The following is a 13,120-nucleotide window of genomic DNA, read 5'->3' on the forward strand; positions in this document are numbered from 1 at the left end:
GACTTTCACAGTGCTACAGTCATGCAATTGTGAGAATTGGCCTTGATTCATTTGATTTGTTTGGTTTTCAAATTCTGGACAATGTGTTGTCAGTGAATTGCATTCAATGCCAAAGACAGTGTAGCTTGCTTGCTGAAAGAATTCCCTTAACTCTTTTCCGAAGGTTTAGGCAAGGCTAACAATTTTGTTGCACATACTACTATGAAAGACAACGCTCAACTGAAATGTTGCCAGGCCAGAACTGTTCCCATTGCATTACAGCACAATTTGGCTGCTGAACTTTAAGAATTGCAAGATAGTGGAGCCATTGCGCCCATACAAGCTTGTCAATGGGCAAGTCCACTGGTTTTGCTTCCCAAATCTTCAGGTTGCATTCGCCTCTGTGTTGAATTTAAGTCTACAATCAACTTACAAACTGTGATTGATACTTATCAATTACCAAACCCAGAGGATCTCATGGATAAATTAGGCACTGGTCGCTACTTTTCAAAAATTTATTTGCACGACACATATCTTCAAGTACCACTAGATGAACTGTGTGTGCTGTGAATACTCATTTGGGCTTGTTTAAATATTTTCATTTGCCTTTTGACAGTGCTTCCTCACTCACCATTTTCCAATGGTATTTGGAACAGCTCACTGCTCAAGTACCAAATTGTTCAAAGTATTTGGACGATATTGTCATAGCAGGTCTTTAAACCTGAAGAACACATTGCAAATTTGTGTGCTTTGTTTCGTGTGTTATCTGATGGAGGACTAAAGTGTAGACTGGACAAGTGTAATTTTTTTAAACCTGAGTTGCAGTATCTTGGTCATGTCATAAACAATCAAGGTGTACATCCTCTTCAGTTATATTTGTTAGCCATACATGACCTGCTAGTTCCTCACAATGTCACAGAATTGCAGTCAGTCTTAGGGAAAATGAACTACTATATTCAGTTCATACCAAATGCTTCACAAATCGCAGGTCCATTGCATCACTTGTGTCACAGGAAAGTCCCCTTTTTTTTGGACAGATGAGTGCCAAGAAGCTTTTCAAGAACTTAAAGATGCATTGCTCAGTGATCGATGCTTGGTTCAGTTTGATCCTGTCAAGCCAGTTGTGTTGCAAGTTGATGCTTCCTCTTACGAAACTGGTGCACAGTGCTTTTGCACAGATTTAGTGATAAAGACAGGCCTACTGCTTTCGCATCAGAAGTGTTGTCCAAAGCACAGTGTAACTATTCACAAATAGAGAAAGAGGCATTGGTTATTGTGTATGGTGACACCAAATTCCACCACTATTTGTATGACAGAAAATTCTGCTTAGCAATGGATCACAAGCCATTGCAGTCCTTGTTTCATCTGATGAAACTGGTTCCTGTACAAACTGCCAAAAAATTGCAATGATGGGCTTTGTTGTTATCTTAATACCAGTATGAGATTGTGTATTTTTTTTATTTTTATTTATTTATTTATTTATTTACTTGTCAAGTTCCATAGGACCAAATTGAGGAGCAAATCTTCAAGCTCATGGAATGTGTCAGTACATGAAATTACAACATAAACATAATAATAGTTAAAAATAAATTTTCATGAACTTTAAAAAAGATAGTTCGTAAGTTTAAGTAAACACTATCGGCAATACAATAAAAATCAGCTTAATTTTTCAAGGAACTCCTCAACAGAATAGAAGGAGTGGCCCATGAGGAAACTCTTCAGTTTCGATTTGAAAGCGCGTGTATTACTGCTAAGATTTTTGAATTCGAGTGGCAGCTTATTGAAAATGGATGCAGCCGTAAACTGCACACTTTTTTGCATAAGAGTTAAGGAAGTCCGATCCAAATGCAGGTTTGATTTCTGCCGAGTATTAACCGAGTGAAAGTTGCTCATTCTTGGGAATAAACTAATATTAGTAACAAGAAACGACAATAAGGAATATATGTATTGAGAGGCCAATGTCAAAATACCCAGACTCGTGAACAGAGGTCGACAAGAGGTCCATGAACTAACACCACTTTGCACGAACCGCCCGTTTCTGAGCCAAAAATATCCTTTTAGAATGGAAAGAGTTACCCCAAAATATAATACCGTATGACAATAGCAAATGAAAATAAGCAAAAGTAGACTAATTTTCGTGTCGAACGATCACTCACTTCAGATACAGTTTGAATAGCAAAAATGGCAGTATTAAGTCTTTGAACAAGACCTGAACGTGGGCTTTCCATGAAAGCTTACTATCTATCTGAACACCTAGAAATTTGAACTGTTCAGTTTCACTATTCATATGCCCATTCTGTGAAATTAAAATGTCATGTTTTGTTGAATTGTGTGTTAGAAACTGTAAAAACTGAGTCTTACTGTGATTTAGTGTTAGTTTATTTTCTACAAGCCATGAACTGAGGTCATGTACTGCACTATTTGAAACCGAGCCAATGTTGCACACAACATCCTTTACTACCAAGCTAGTGTCATCAGCAAACAGAAATATTTCAGTTACCTGTAATACTAGAGGGCATATCATTTATATAAATAAGGAACAGGAGTGGCCCCAACACTGATCCCTGGGACACCTCCCACTTGACAGTACCCCACTCAGACCCCACATCACAGCCACTGTCAACATTGTGAATAGTGACCTTTTTCTGCCTGTTGCTGAAGTAAGAGGCGAACCAATTGTGAGCTACTCTCCGTATTCTGTAATGACCCAACTTCTGGAGCAATATTTTGTGATCAACACAATCAAATGCCTTAGTTAAATAAAAAAATATGCCAAGCATTTGAAACCTTTTGTTTAACCCATCCAGTACCTCACAGAGAAAAGAGAATATAGCATTTTCAGTTGTTAAATGACTACTAAAGCTGAACTGTACATTTGATAGCAAATCGTGTGATATAAAACGATCAATTATCCTTACATAATAGCCTTTTCAATAACTTTTGCAAACACTGATGGCATAGAAATAGGTCTAAAATTATCTACATTACCCCTTCCTCCCTTTTTATAAGTTGACTTTATTTTTTTATTTTATTTTATTTATTTATTTGGTCCTGTTAATTACATATTATACAGCCAGTGTACAAGTAATATAGGACAAGTCAATTGATGCAATTACAGTAGTACATTAACATTTATACATCACATTGCCCAGACATTGGTTTATTTTACAATAACAATTACTTGCATGCAGTATTAAAGCCTGCATTGTGCCAAAAACAGTTTAAGTGATTGTTTAAAATAGTAGAATAAGTGACAGTGCATATTTTTATGCTACTGACATAAATAAGGAAGTAAATTTTCTTCATGGTCATGGTTTGAATGAATACAAGTTTTAACTGCATTCCTTAAGAAGATGTTTAAGTGAATGCTCAAGAGAGTGGGATACATGGGATTTCTCATTTTCTCATAATGAAACAGATAAATCTACATTTTATCACCACAATTTCAATTAAACTACAAGTAACAGCATCACACTTTATCTTTAAGGGGGTGCTTTTCTTAGGCAGTTTCCCCCACTCTTGTACATCATAACTCTTAAGTATTCATTCATTTTATAGAAAGTTTGTTCAATGAGAAATAATTTTAGTTTCCTTTTGAAAACCTGTACATTATTTATTTCCTTTTTTATATTGATGGGGAGCTTATTGAAGACCTTTCTACCTGACTCAGTAACTCCCCTATGTACTTTAGTGAGAGATGCAGAGCCTTGATGAAAATTTTTCACCTGTCTTGTGTCATGGTTGTGGATGTCACAATTTTTCTGAAACAATTCCCTGTTATTGGCTACAAATAACATCAGTGAGTATATATACTGACCTGTGATGGTAAGTATCCTGAGAGATTTGAAGAGACCTCTGCAAGATGTCCCATTAGGGACCACACATATTAGCCTCACTGCTCGTTTTTGTATTCTGAAGAGTTTTTCAACACCTGCAGCATTTACTACTGAGTACTTTAATCGCTCAGGAAACTGACCATTCCTAAAGGAAAAATTACAAATATGGCTAAATACAGGGCTAACATGTGCAGCACAGTAGTTTATTATTCTGCTAGACACTCCATCATAACCATGAGAGTCCTTGGTTTCCAGTGATTTAATTATTGACTCGATCTCCCTCTTGTCTGTATCACAGAGGAGTATTTCAGACATCAATCTCGGAAAGGCATTTGCCAAGAAAGTTATATGATTTCCTGTAGAAACCAAATTTTTATTTAATTCACCAGCAATGCTCAGAAAATGATTGTTAAATACTGTACATATATCTGATTTATCAGTAACAGAAATATTTTTACTGCAAACTGACTTTATATCGTCGACCTTGTGCTGCTCACCAGACACTTCCTTCACAACAGACCATATGGTTTTAATTTTATCCTGTGAATTAGCTATTCTATTTGCATACCACATACTCTTTGCCCTCCTGATAACATTTTTAAGCACCTTACAATACTGTTTGTAATGGATTACTTTAGCTTGATTGTGACTACTTCTAACATGTTGATATAATTCCCACTTTGTTCTACGTGATATCCTTATCCCACTAGTCAGCCACCCGGGCTGCCCATTACTACTAGTGCCCCATTTAGAATGTTCTAATGGAAAGCAACTCTCAAAGAGCATGAGAAATGTGTTAATGAAAGCATTGTATTCATCATCGATGTTATCAGCACTATAAACATCCTGCCACTCTTGTTCCTTGACAAGGTTTAAAAAACTCTCTATTGCTGTTGGATTAACTTTCCTACATAGTTTGTAATTAAATATGACCTTGGTTTGAGTACAAAAGCCTTTTATTGTTAAAATTTGTGCATCAAGGTCTGAAAGGCCATTCACACTTTTACTAACAGAATGCCCATCTAGTAATGAAGAATGAATAAAAATATTGTCTATGGCTGTGCTACTGTTCCCCTGCACCCTAGTTAGAAAAAACACAGTTTGCATCAGATCATATGAATTTAGGAGATCTACCAACATCCTTTTTCTTGCACCATCATATACAAAATTTATATTGAAGTCACCACATATAACTAGTTTCTGTTACTTCCTACAAAGTGAATCAAGAACCCTCTCTAGCTTGAGCAGAAATGCTCTGAAGTCAGAGTTAGGGGACCTATAAACAACAACAATTAGAAGTTTAGTTTCACTAAATTCAACTACCGCTGCACAACATTCAAATATCTGCTCAGTGCAGTGTCGTGATACATCTACAGACTCAAATGGAATACTGTTTTTTATGTACAGAGCCACTCCCCCACACCACAAGAAACTCCTTGAGAAACAGACAGCTAATCTGTAGCCTCATAAAGGAAGCCTCTGAATTGTCAAGTTATTTTAGTGGTGCTCTGATATACCAATAATTTCATAGTCAACATTTATAAGTAGTTAACTAACTTTATCTCTAATACCTCTTATATTTTGTGTCAACTACAGCTCAACATGGTAATGTGGATGCACTTTTACGTCTCCCAATTGGACCTGTTACAGACTGTGACACTTCTGCTGCATCTTGTTGCCACATCGATGCTCATGATTCTGAATTGCTTCAACCCTTTCCTCTGAAATCGCAGAAAATTGCGCAGGCCATGGAAGCTGATTCAGATTTGAACATTTTTCTAAAATACATTCGCACATCTTGGCCTCGCTCATTGTATAGCATAAAAAACTCTGTATTGTGCCGATACTTTGCACGTCAGCATAGCCTCACTATACAGCAAGGTGTGATTCTTGTTCAAAATGACAGTGGACAGCCACAGGTGTTGATCCCCAAAGCTTTGCAAAAAGAAGTCTTACAGTTACTTCATCAAGAACACTGGGGGATTGTTCCTATGAAACCGTTGATTGATTGATTGATTTTACCAAGGAAGCAAAAACAACTTTGGTCAATCCCGCTGCTGCTGTGCCAAGACAGGGTTTATTGTCCAGTATCATTCCCTGTGTCTCCAGTGAAGCCAACCAATGCCCTTGAACGGTGCCTGAATATTCTGTGTCTTTTAATCTCCAATGCCTTGTATTCAAAGATCAAGTGTGATGCAGTTTCCTCGCTCATACCACACATCCTACATTTGGGGTCTTCTTCTATAATTCTCGTTGTATTTAGGTGTTTTTTGAAATTCCCATGGCCTGTTAATAGTCCAACCATGACTTTCATTTCTTTCCTGTTCAAACCCAGGATGGACTTCTCTTAGAACATGGCTTCGGCATCAATACCTTGCCATGTTTTTGCTTTTGGACCTTAGCTCAATATTCTGCATGCTGTCTCCTAGTCCAGTCTTGTAGTTTTATTTTGATCATCGCCTTGCTAATTGTCAGGACAGGTTCAATCCAGTAAATGGTGTCATCGTCCCTATCCTGGCCAACCTATCAGCTTAATCATTACCACTAATTCCTGAGTGACCAAGGACCCACAGTAGGTTTACCCTATTGCTTTCCCCTAGCTCCACAAGGACTTTCTGGCATTCTGCCACAATGTTTGATCTTGTTGCAGAGGCTGTCAGTGCTTTCAGGGCTGCTTGGCTGTCTGAATAAATGAAAATGCTATGACCTATGTAGCACCTCTGCAAATTCTCCTCCACACACAACCTGATAGGAGATATTTCTGCTTGAAACACAGTGGCCATCTTCCCTAGAGAGATTGCACTCTCCAGCCTTGGCTGCATCCTGCATACCCTGGCCCCAACACCTTGGTCTGTTTTTGAATGTCAGTGAACCAGACTATGTCCCCAGTATAGTGTCAAAATTTGTTCTCCCAGTTACTATATTGAAAGACTTGTTGAAGCAGCTGGTAGTTATTGTATAGTTCTCTGACATTTCCCCAACCATATCTATGTCTACCTCACTCAGTATTTTAGTGTGAGATCCTGGATACCCCAGTGAGTTCCAGTTTTTGCCAGTCTTTAACCTGTGTGCTCCAGCTGCTGCCTCTTTCTTTATCCATAGGTGTAATGGGGGCATGTCCAGCATGGTTTCCATCCCAGGAGAGGGTGTGCTATTAATTCCGCCTTTACTGGCAAAGCAGGTCAATCTCTGCATCTTAGCAAGCTCCTTAGCAGCTACCCGCTGTTCTACCTTTTTCCACCACACTATAGCCCCATAAATAATTATAGGTCTTACTACTGTCGTGGATATCCAGTACGTATTGTTGGGGTTTAAGCCCCAGTTTTTACCACAAGCTCTCCTGGTACTCATTAGAGGAACTTTCATCTTGGAACAAGTGCTCCTTACATGAAGGGTCCACAATAGTTTTTCATTCGGGGTTACCCATAGATATTTCACTATTCCCTTCACTGGTAGAGTTTCATCAAGGAGCTTGAGATTCCAAAATGTGTGTTGCATCTGCTTCCTCGTAAATGGTACTACAACAGTCTTCTTAGGTCTGAGCCTTAGATCCTGTTTCCTGCACAAGTTTTGCACAATGTTCAATACTCCTTGTGCCATACCTATGACTGTACTTGAAAATTTGCCTATTATTACTATGACAAGATCATCTGCATATCCCCAGCAAAAGTATTGTCTAGAATTAATTCTGCAATGAGTTCATTTACCACAAGGTTCCACAGTAGAAGGGACAGGACCCCTCTTTGTGGAAGCCTCTGGTGGTATTGATTAACATTTTTTCTTGCATCATAGTCACTTCTACCTTTCTACCACTAAGCATGGCTCTAATTCACCTGAAAATGGTGGTCTCCAAGCCATGCACCTCTGCTGCCTTAACCATGGATTCGAAAGTCGTGTTGCTAAAAGCCCCTTCGATGTCCAAGAAGATGCAGAGGGCTATTTCCTGAAAGTGTAGTGCTTGCTCCGCCTTCCCAACAAGTTGATGCAGTGCAGTTTCACACAATTTTCCTGGTTGGTATGCATGTTGGTTTATGTGTAGAGGGGCCCTTGTTAACCTCCTCTCCCTAACATGCACGTTGACCAGTTTTTCTAATGTTTTAAGAAGAAAGGAGGACAGACTGATTGGTCTCATATCCTTGGTCTTGGTATAGTGAATTCTTCCTGGCTTTGGAATGAAGACAACCTTCACTGCCCTCCAGACGTTGGGAATGATTCCTACTGCTAGGCTAAACCTACATAACCTGCATAGGAGTCTTATTAAGTTCCCTCCTGCTTGTTGCAAGAGCACTGTAAAAATTCCATCTGGACCAGGTGTCTTGAACGGTTGGAATGTTCCCAACACCCATTGCATTTTACTATGGTCAACACATTCCCTGGCAGATTCCCAGTTCTCCCTTTGAATACCTGAAAACCAATATCTCACAGGGATCTCGTCCTGGTCTATGTTGCCTGTCAGAGTACATTGAGGAAAACAAGTCTTGAGGAGTAGTTCCAGTGTTTCATGTGTTGTCCTAGTATACTCCCCATTCTCTTTCCTTGAAGTTCCTCCTGGGTTAGTTGGTATCACAGTGAGGATTTTGTGAAGTCTGGCCTGAACAACCATACCCTCTATCTCTCCACAGAACACCTTCCAGGACGCCTATTTTGCTTGCTTAATTGTAAGATTGTATTTGACAAGGGCACCCTGATATTCTGCCCATTGCCTTTTCCTTCTCGCAAGGTTAAACAGTCTTTGTACCTGTTTCCTCTGTGATTCCAGGTTTTTGTTCCACCAAGATACATTTGTATTTGTGCACTTCTTGGTAATTGAGCAGTTGTCATGGTATGAGGTCATGATGGCAGAGGTCACTGCCTCTGCCACCTCCCCAAATGCTACTGGATTCCTTATCAAAGTACTGACTTCCGGTAGGCTTGAGTCGAGGTCCCTCCTATATGTCTCCAAGTCCGAGTCCAGTTGATTACCTTCCAATCCTCTGTCAAGACTTTCGGGTTTTGGGATCCTATTTTCTCAATCAGTCTCTAGAGAGGTATCCTTAAAGAGTTTTGGCACCCAGATTAATATCTTTGCGGTCTTGAAGAGCTCAGCCACTGTCTTTACCATCAGCTCAGCACCCACCCAAGATGATATTAGGGTCATCTTTTCCTTAAGCCAGTCCACTGTAGCCACCCCCTCGCAGACAAAAGATAAGAGCACTGTGATCCAGATAGACACTCCTGAATTTGGGTCCTGAACCAACAACCCCCCCCCCCCCTCCGTCTTCTCAAAGAGAGCCATCTGCACTAGCTCCTCCTGCTGCGAGGTGATCTTGACCAGTGGATAGCCTTATTGCATAAAAGCCATCCTAAAAACCGAGACTGCAGTGCTATAGGTCTGTTTCCCTATTTCTTGCCTTGGCTTTTTCTGGATATGCTTATCCTGAGAAGTGGGAGTCTTAGATTCCTCCCTTGTTCTCTTAATGCCTGCCCTCAATGTAGAAGAGGTTTGTATGCCCCATTTGCCCTGGGACAGTCTTTTCTTGGAGGTCTTGGGTTCAGGCCCTTTTAGTTCCCTCCACTTTTGTTTAGGAAGCCACACTTTTCCTTCCTTTAGCTTTTGTTCTCTAGGAAGTTTCATCCTCTGAGCCCCAGACAAGTCTTTGATTTTAATCTGGTCCAACTTCTTAGTAACCATTCCCACTTCTTGAACAGATATGTACCCCTGTTCAGCTGAGGGGATGTTTTCTATTAGTTCCAGTCCCAATGTTTTATGGGTGTCTGAGCTCTCAACTTGCCACTCAGTACTGCTATTTTCTTTCATGTGCAGTTTGGTCCTATGAATGTTGGGGATCTAATCGGTCCACACCACAGAACCCCACATGGTGCAAGGCTGATTACTCAGGGAGGTCACCTAGTATTCCTGAGGCTGCATTCATGACACATCTTCCCACATGCCACACAACCCTCGGCACATATCGCATCACACCTTGTGTAGGGTATTGAGGAGTTGGGAAAGGACAAGGAGTGGATGTGGAATGACAGGTCATTGTGGGACACACTTAGTCTGTTCCATTGGCCAAGACCTTACCCACCATAGGTTCCCACAGCCGGTATAGCCCTCTGCTGCATGTGAACACAAGCATCACCACCCACACGGACTATGCTACTTCAAGGTGGTACCCCCGGAGAGGGGGACACTGTACTTGGCAGGATACGGTCACACAAATAGAACATATGACATCACAGTGTCATACATGTGCGGGAAATCAGTCCACTCCACCAAAAAATTCTCTGCTTGGCCTAAGTCACTATCATCATGGCAACATGTGCACACAGACTTTGCGGGTCCTTTTTGGAACATTCGTTGGTTGATTGGGGTAGACTCTTATAGCAAGTTTCCTATTGCTGTGCCAATGAACTCGGCAATGTCACGTAGCACAGTTCAGGCATTGTTCTCTATTTTTTGTCTCAAAAATTTGCCTGAAGCCATAGTGTCAGACAATGACCCTCAATTCACGTCAAATAAATCTGAAACATTCTGTGAATGCAATGGCATACGGCATCTAACTAGTGCACCATTCCATTCCCAGTCAAATGGCAAAGTGGAACATTTTGTCAGAACCTTCAAGCAGCAGATGGCCAAATGCCGCATCACACCCTCCAGGGATCAAGCATTGCAACTGCTTCTCACCTCCTATCGTTCTCATCCACAAGATGGACCATTGCCGGTGGAATTGCTTCACCAGGGTGTATACGTGGACAAGGAAAAAAAATTTCCGGATTTTTCCCGGATTTCCCGGTTGACAATACACTTTCTCCCGGATGAAAATACACTTTTTCCGTGTTACATGACAGTATACTTTTCATTGGCAATGTAAAACTCATCAATCCTTAGAATGTTTATGGTTTTCTACAGAGATGTAGAATTTGCTGGCACTTTAGAAAACGAAACCCGGGGGGGGGGGGGGGAGAACGCTTTGGAAAGATCTTTGATGTGCAGCAACATGTGCGCTGCATTTCTTCGTTTTACGGAGGTATAAATTCGAATTCCACCAACACTGCATGTTACTTTCCGAAGCAATGAAATCGAGATTGCGACGCGCTTTTGTAAGCCAGTCATAGCTCATGTCACGTGATCTCGGCAGCTGATGACAGCACAGAACACGTAGGTAGTCAACCAATTGCAAGATCCCTCCTAAGTAGCGTGAACACACAAAAAGAAAAGTTAATGGTTTAAATTAATATACATAGTTTTGCTAGAAGAAAAACAAAGCTTTCACAAATAATATTGGTCTCGAAGATTAATAAGCTAAAAGAGAAGCTAAGCTTGCACACATAAAGTTGATCATTTTGCGCATGTTACACTTTAAGATACATCACACAAATGTGCCAGTAAAATTTTTAATTACGACGTAAATGTCTGACCTTCTGGGCTCGAAATTCTTCTAAATGGTCGTCATCAAAGAGTTGATTTTTAAATGAGAGTCAAATGCTCTGTGATTTAAGAAATTCATCGTACATTCTCGCACAGAGTTCATCTTGCGTAAAAGGAAATTTTCAAACAACCATTCGCAATATTTTCTCGTGACCTGTTAGAAATTGGTTTGTTTCAGCAGTTGCCAGAGAGCGCCAGATAACAGGCATCACTGCGCCTGCGCAGCTACTATGACGCAGAAACCCACCATTTTTGTATGTGTAAAATATTAAAAGATCTTGCATTATGTCATAAAAGAGACAAGACATCAAAGGATACTTCAAGAGCTTCGGAATTTCCTGAACTATACTAAAATGCATAATTCGGCTTAAAGTGCACAATCGTATGTCCAGAGTCGGATGTAAATTTTCTTGAGTACCAGTACTGTATTTCTCATGTTTGGTTCTTTATTATGGCATAATGCCATATGAGCTAGAAGATGGAAAATGTCCACTTGAAATGCAGCGAAGAGTTGAAACTAGCCAACATTGTGAAATTAAACACTTCGTTTCAAATAAATTGACTGCCTCAGCGCAAAATATTAATAAAAGCCAAATCTCTTTAGCAAGCCGACAAAAATAACTTCATTGTTCTGCAAGGTGATTAATGCTTGCCTGTCTGAAATATGGAAATAAAACCTGAAACTAACAACATATTTTAGCCTTCCGTAATTATGCAAACGTATTTTAATTCATTTGGTAGCTCCCGGCCACAGAAGTCCGTTTTGTTTTCATTTAATGTGAGAGCAATAAACGAAGAGGAAACAGCAAAATCACTAAACGTAAACACAGGTCACGTGGAGACTACCCACCTCCCCACTACAACTCAGATTGCTCTGTGCAACAGTCCTGGATCGACGATATTTCCGAACTGGAGCAATTTGGATAGTGGCGCCCAGCCACACATCTGTAGCCAGAAGCGGGAGAAGGTACTACCCATAGGCGACTCAACTGCGCATGCGCAAGAGCCCGCCCGCAACTGCTCAAATGAATCAAATGTAAACAGCTGTCATGTCACGCTCATCAGAGGCAATTTGTTGTTAGGAAGCACTGCATATTCTTCCTAAAGCCTTTGACACACTTTGGTTGGCAGACGCTTGTATGAGCACTGTGTTTTGTTGTTGTATATGGCGCATTTCCTTTGCGACTTAAGTTTTATTTTCATTTTTTTCTCTCGTTCATGTTTTTTTGCTGCAGCATTATTCTGCAGAAGTGGGATTCAGTAATATCCTTCGTCAGAGTATTTGTTCTTACTAGTCAAAATCACAAAAATTTAACTGGTAACTAAAAAAAGGAAAAGTTCCCGGAATTCTAAAAAATTCCCGGGTTTTTCCCGGTTTTGTCCCAGACGAAAAAATTCCCGGGTTTTTCCCGGATCTCCCGGATCGTATACACCCTGTTCACGGCTGCCACCATTGGACATTGTTCTACCTGCTTCAACCTCCTCAGCATCTGGTGCTGAAGGAAGGCCTCAAGTATCACTTCGTGCTGCGTGATATTGTGTTTTTCTGGGTTTTTAGCAGCAGCAGACAGTGGGCGCGAGGTGAGATCCTTCGTTGACTTGGTGTATGCCTGTATCTTATTTCAGGCCCAGATGGATTGTTGCATGGACATCACCATCAAATCCGCCACTGTCATGTCCATGGTGATCCTTCTGTATCTCTTCCCCAAGATTCACGGATCCTGAGGACAGCGCAGCCACAGCAGCCACCAGAGGGTGTCATCATGACACAGCAGGATGACCCCATGGAGATGGAGCCTTCACCTCCTCTGCCTCCTCTCATCCTAGCGATGGAGCTGGACCCATCATCCTACCAATGGAGCTGAACCCACCCACGCTGTAGCAGCCGACACCT

This window comes from Schistocerca cancellata, chromosome 1 (assembly GCF_023864275.1).
Source record: "Schistocerca cancellata isolate TAMUIC-IGC-003103 chromosome 1, iqSchCanc2.1, whole genome shotgun sequence".
Classification (NCBI taxonomy): domain Eukaryota; kingdom Metazoa; phylum Arthropoda; class Insecta; order Orthoptera; family Acrididae; genus Schistocerca; species Schistocerca cancellata.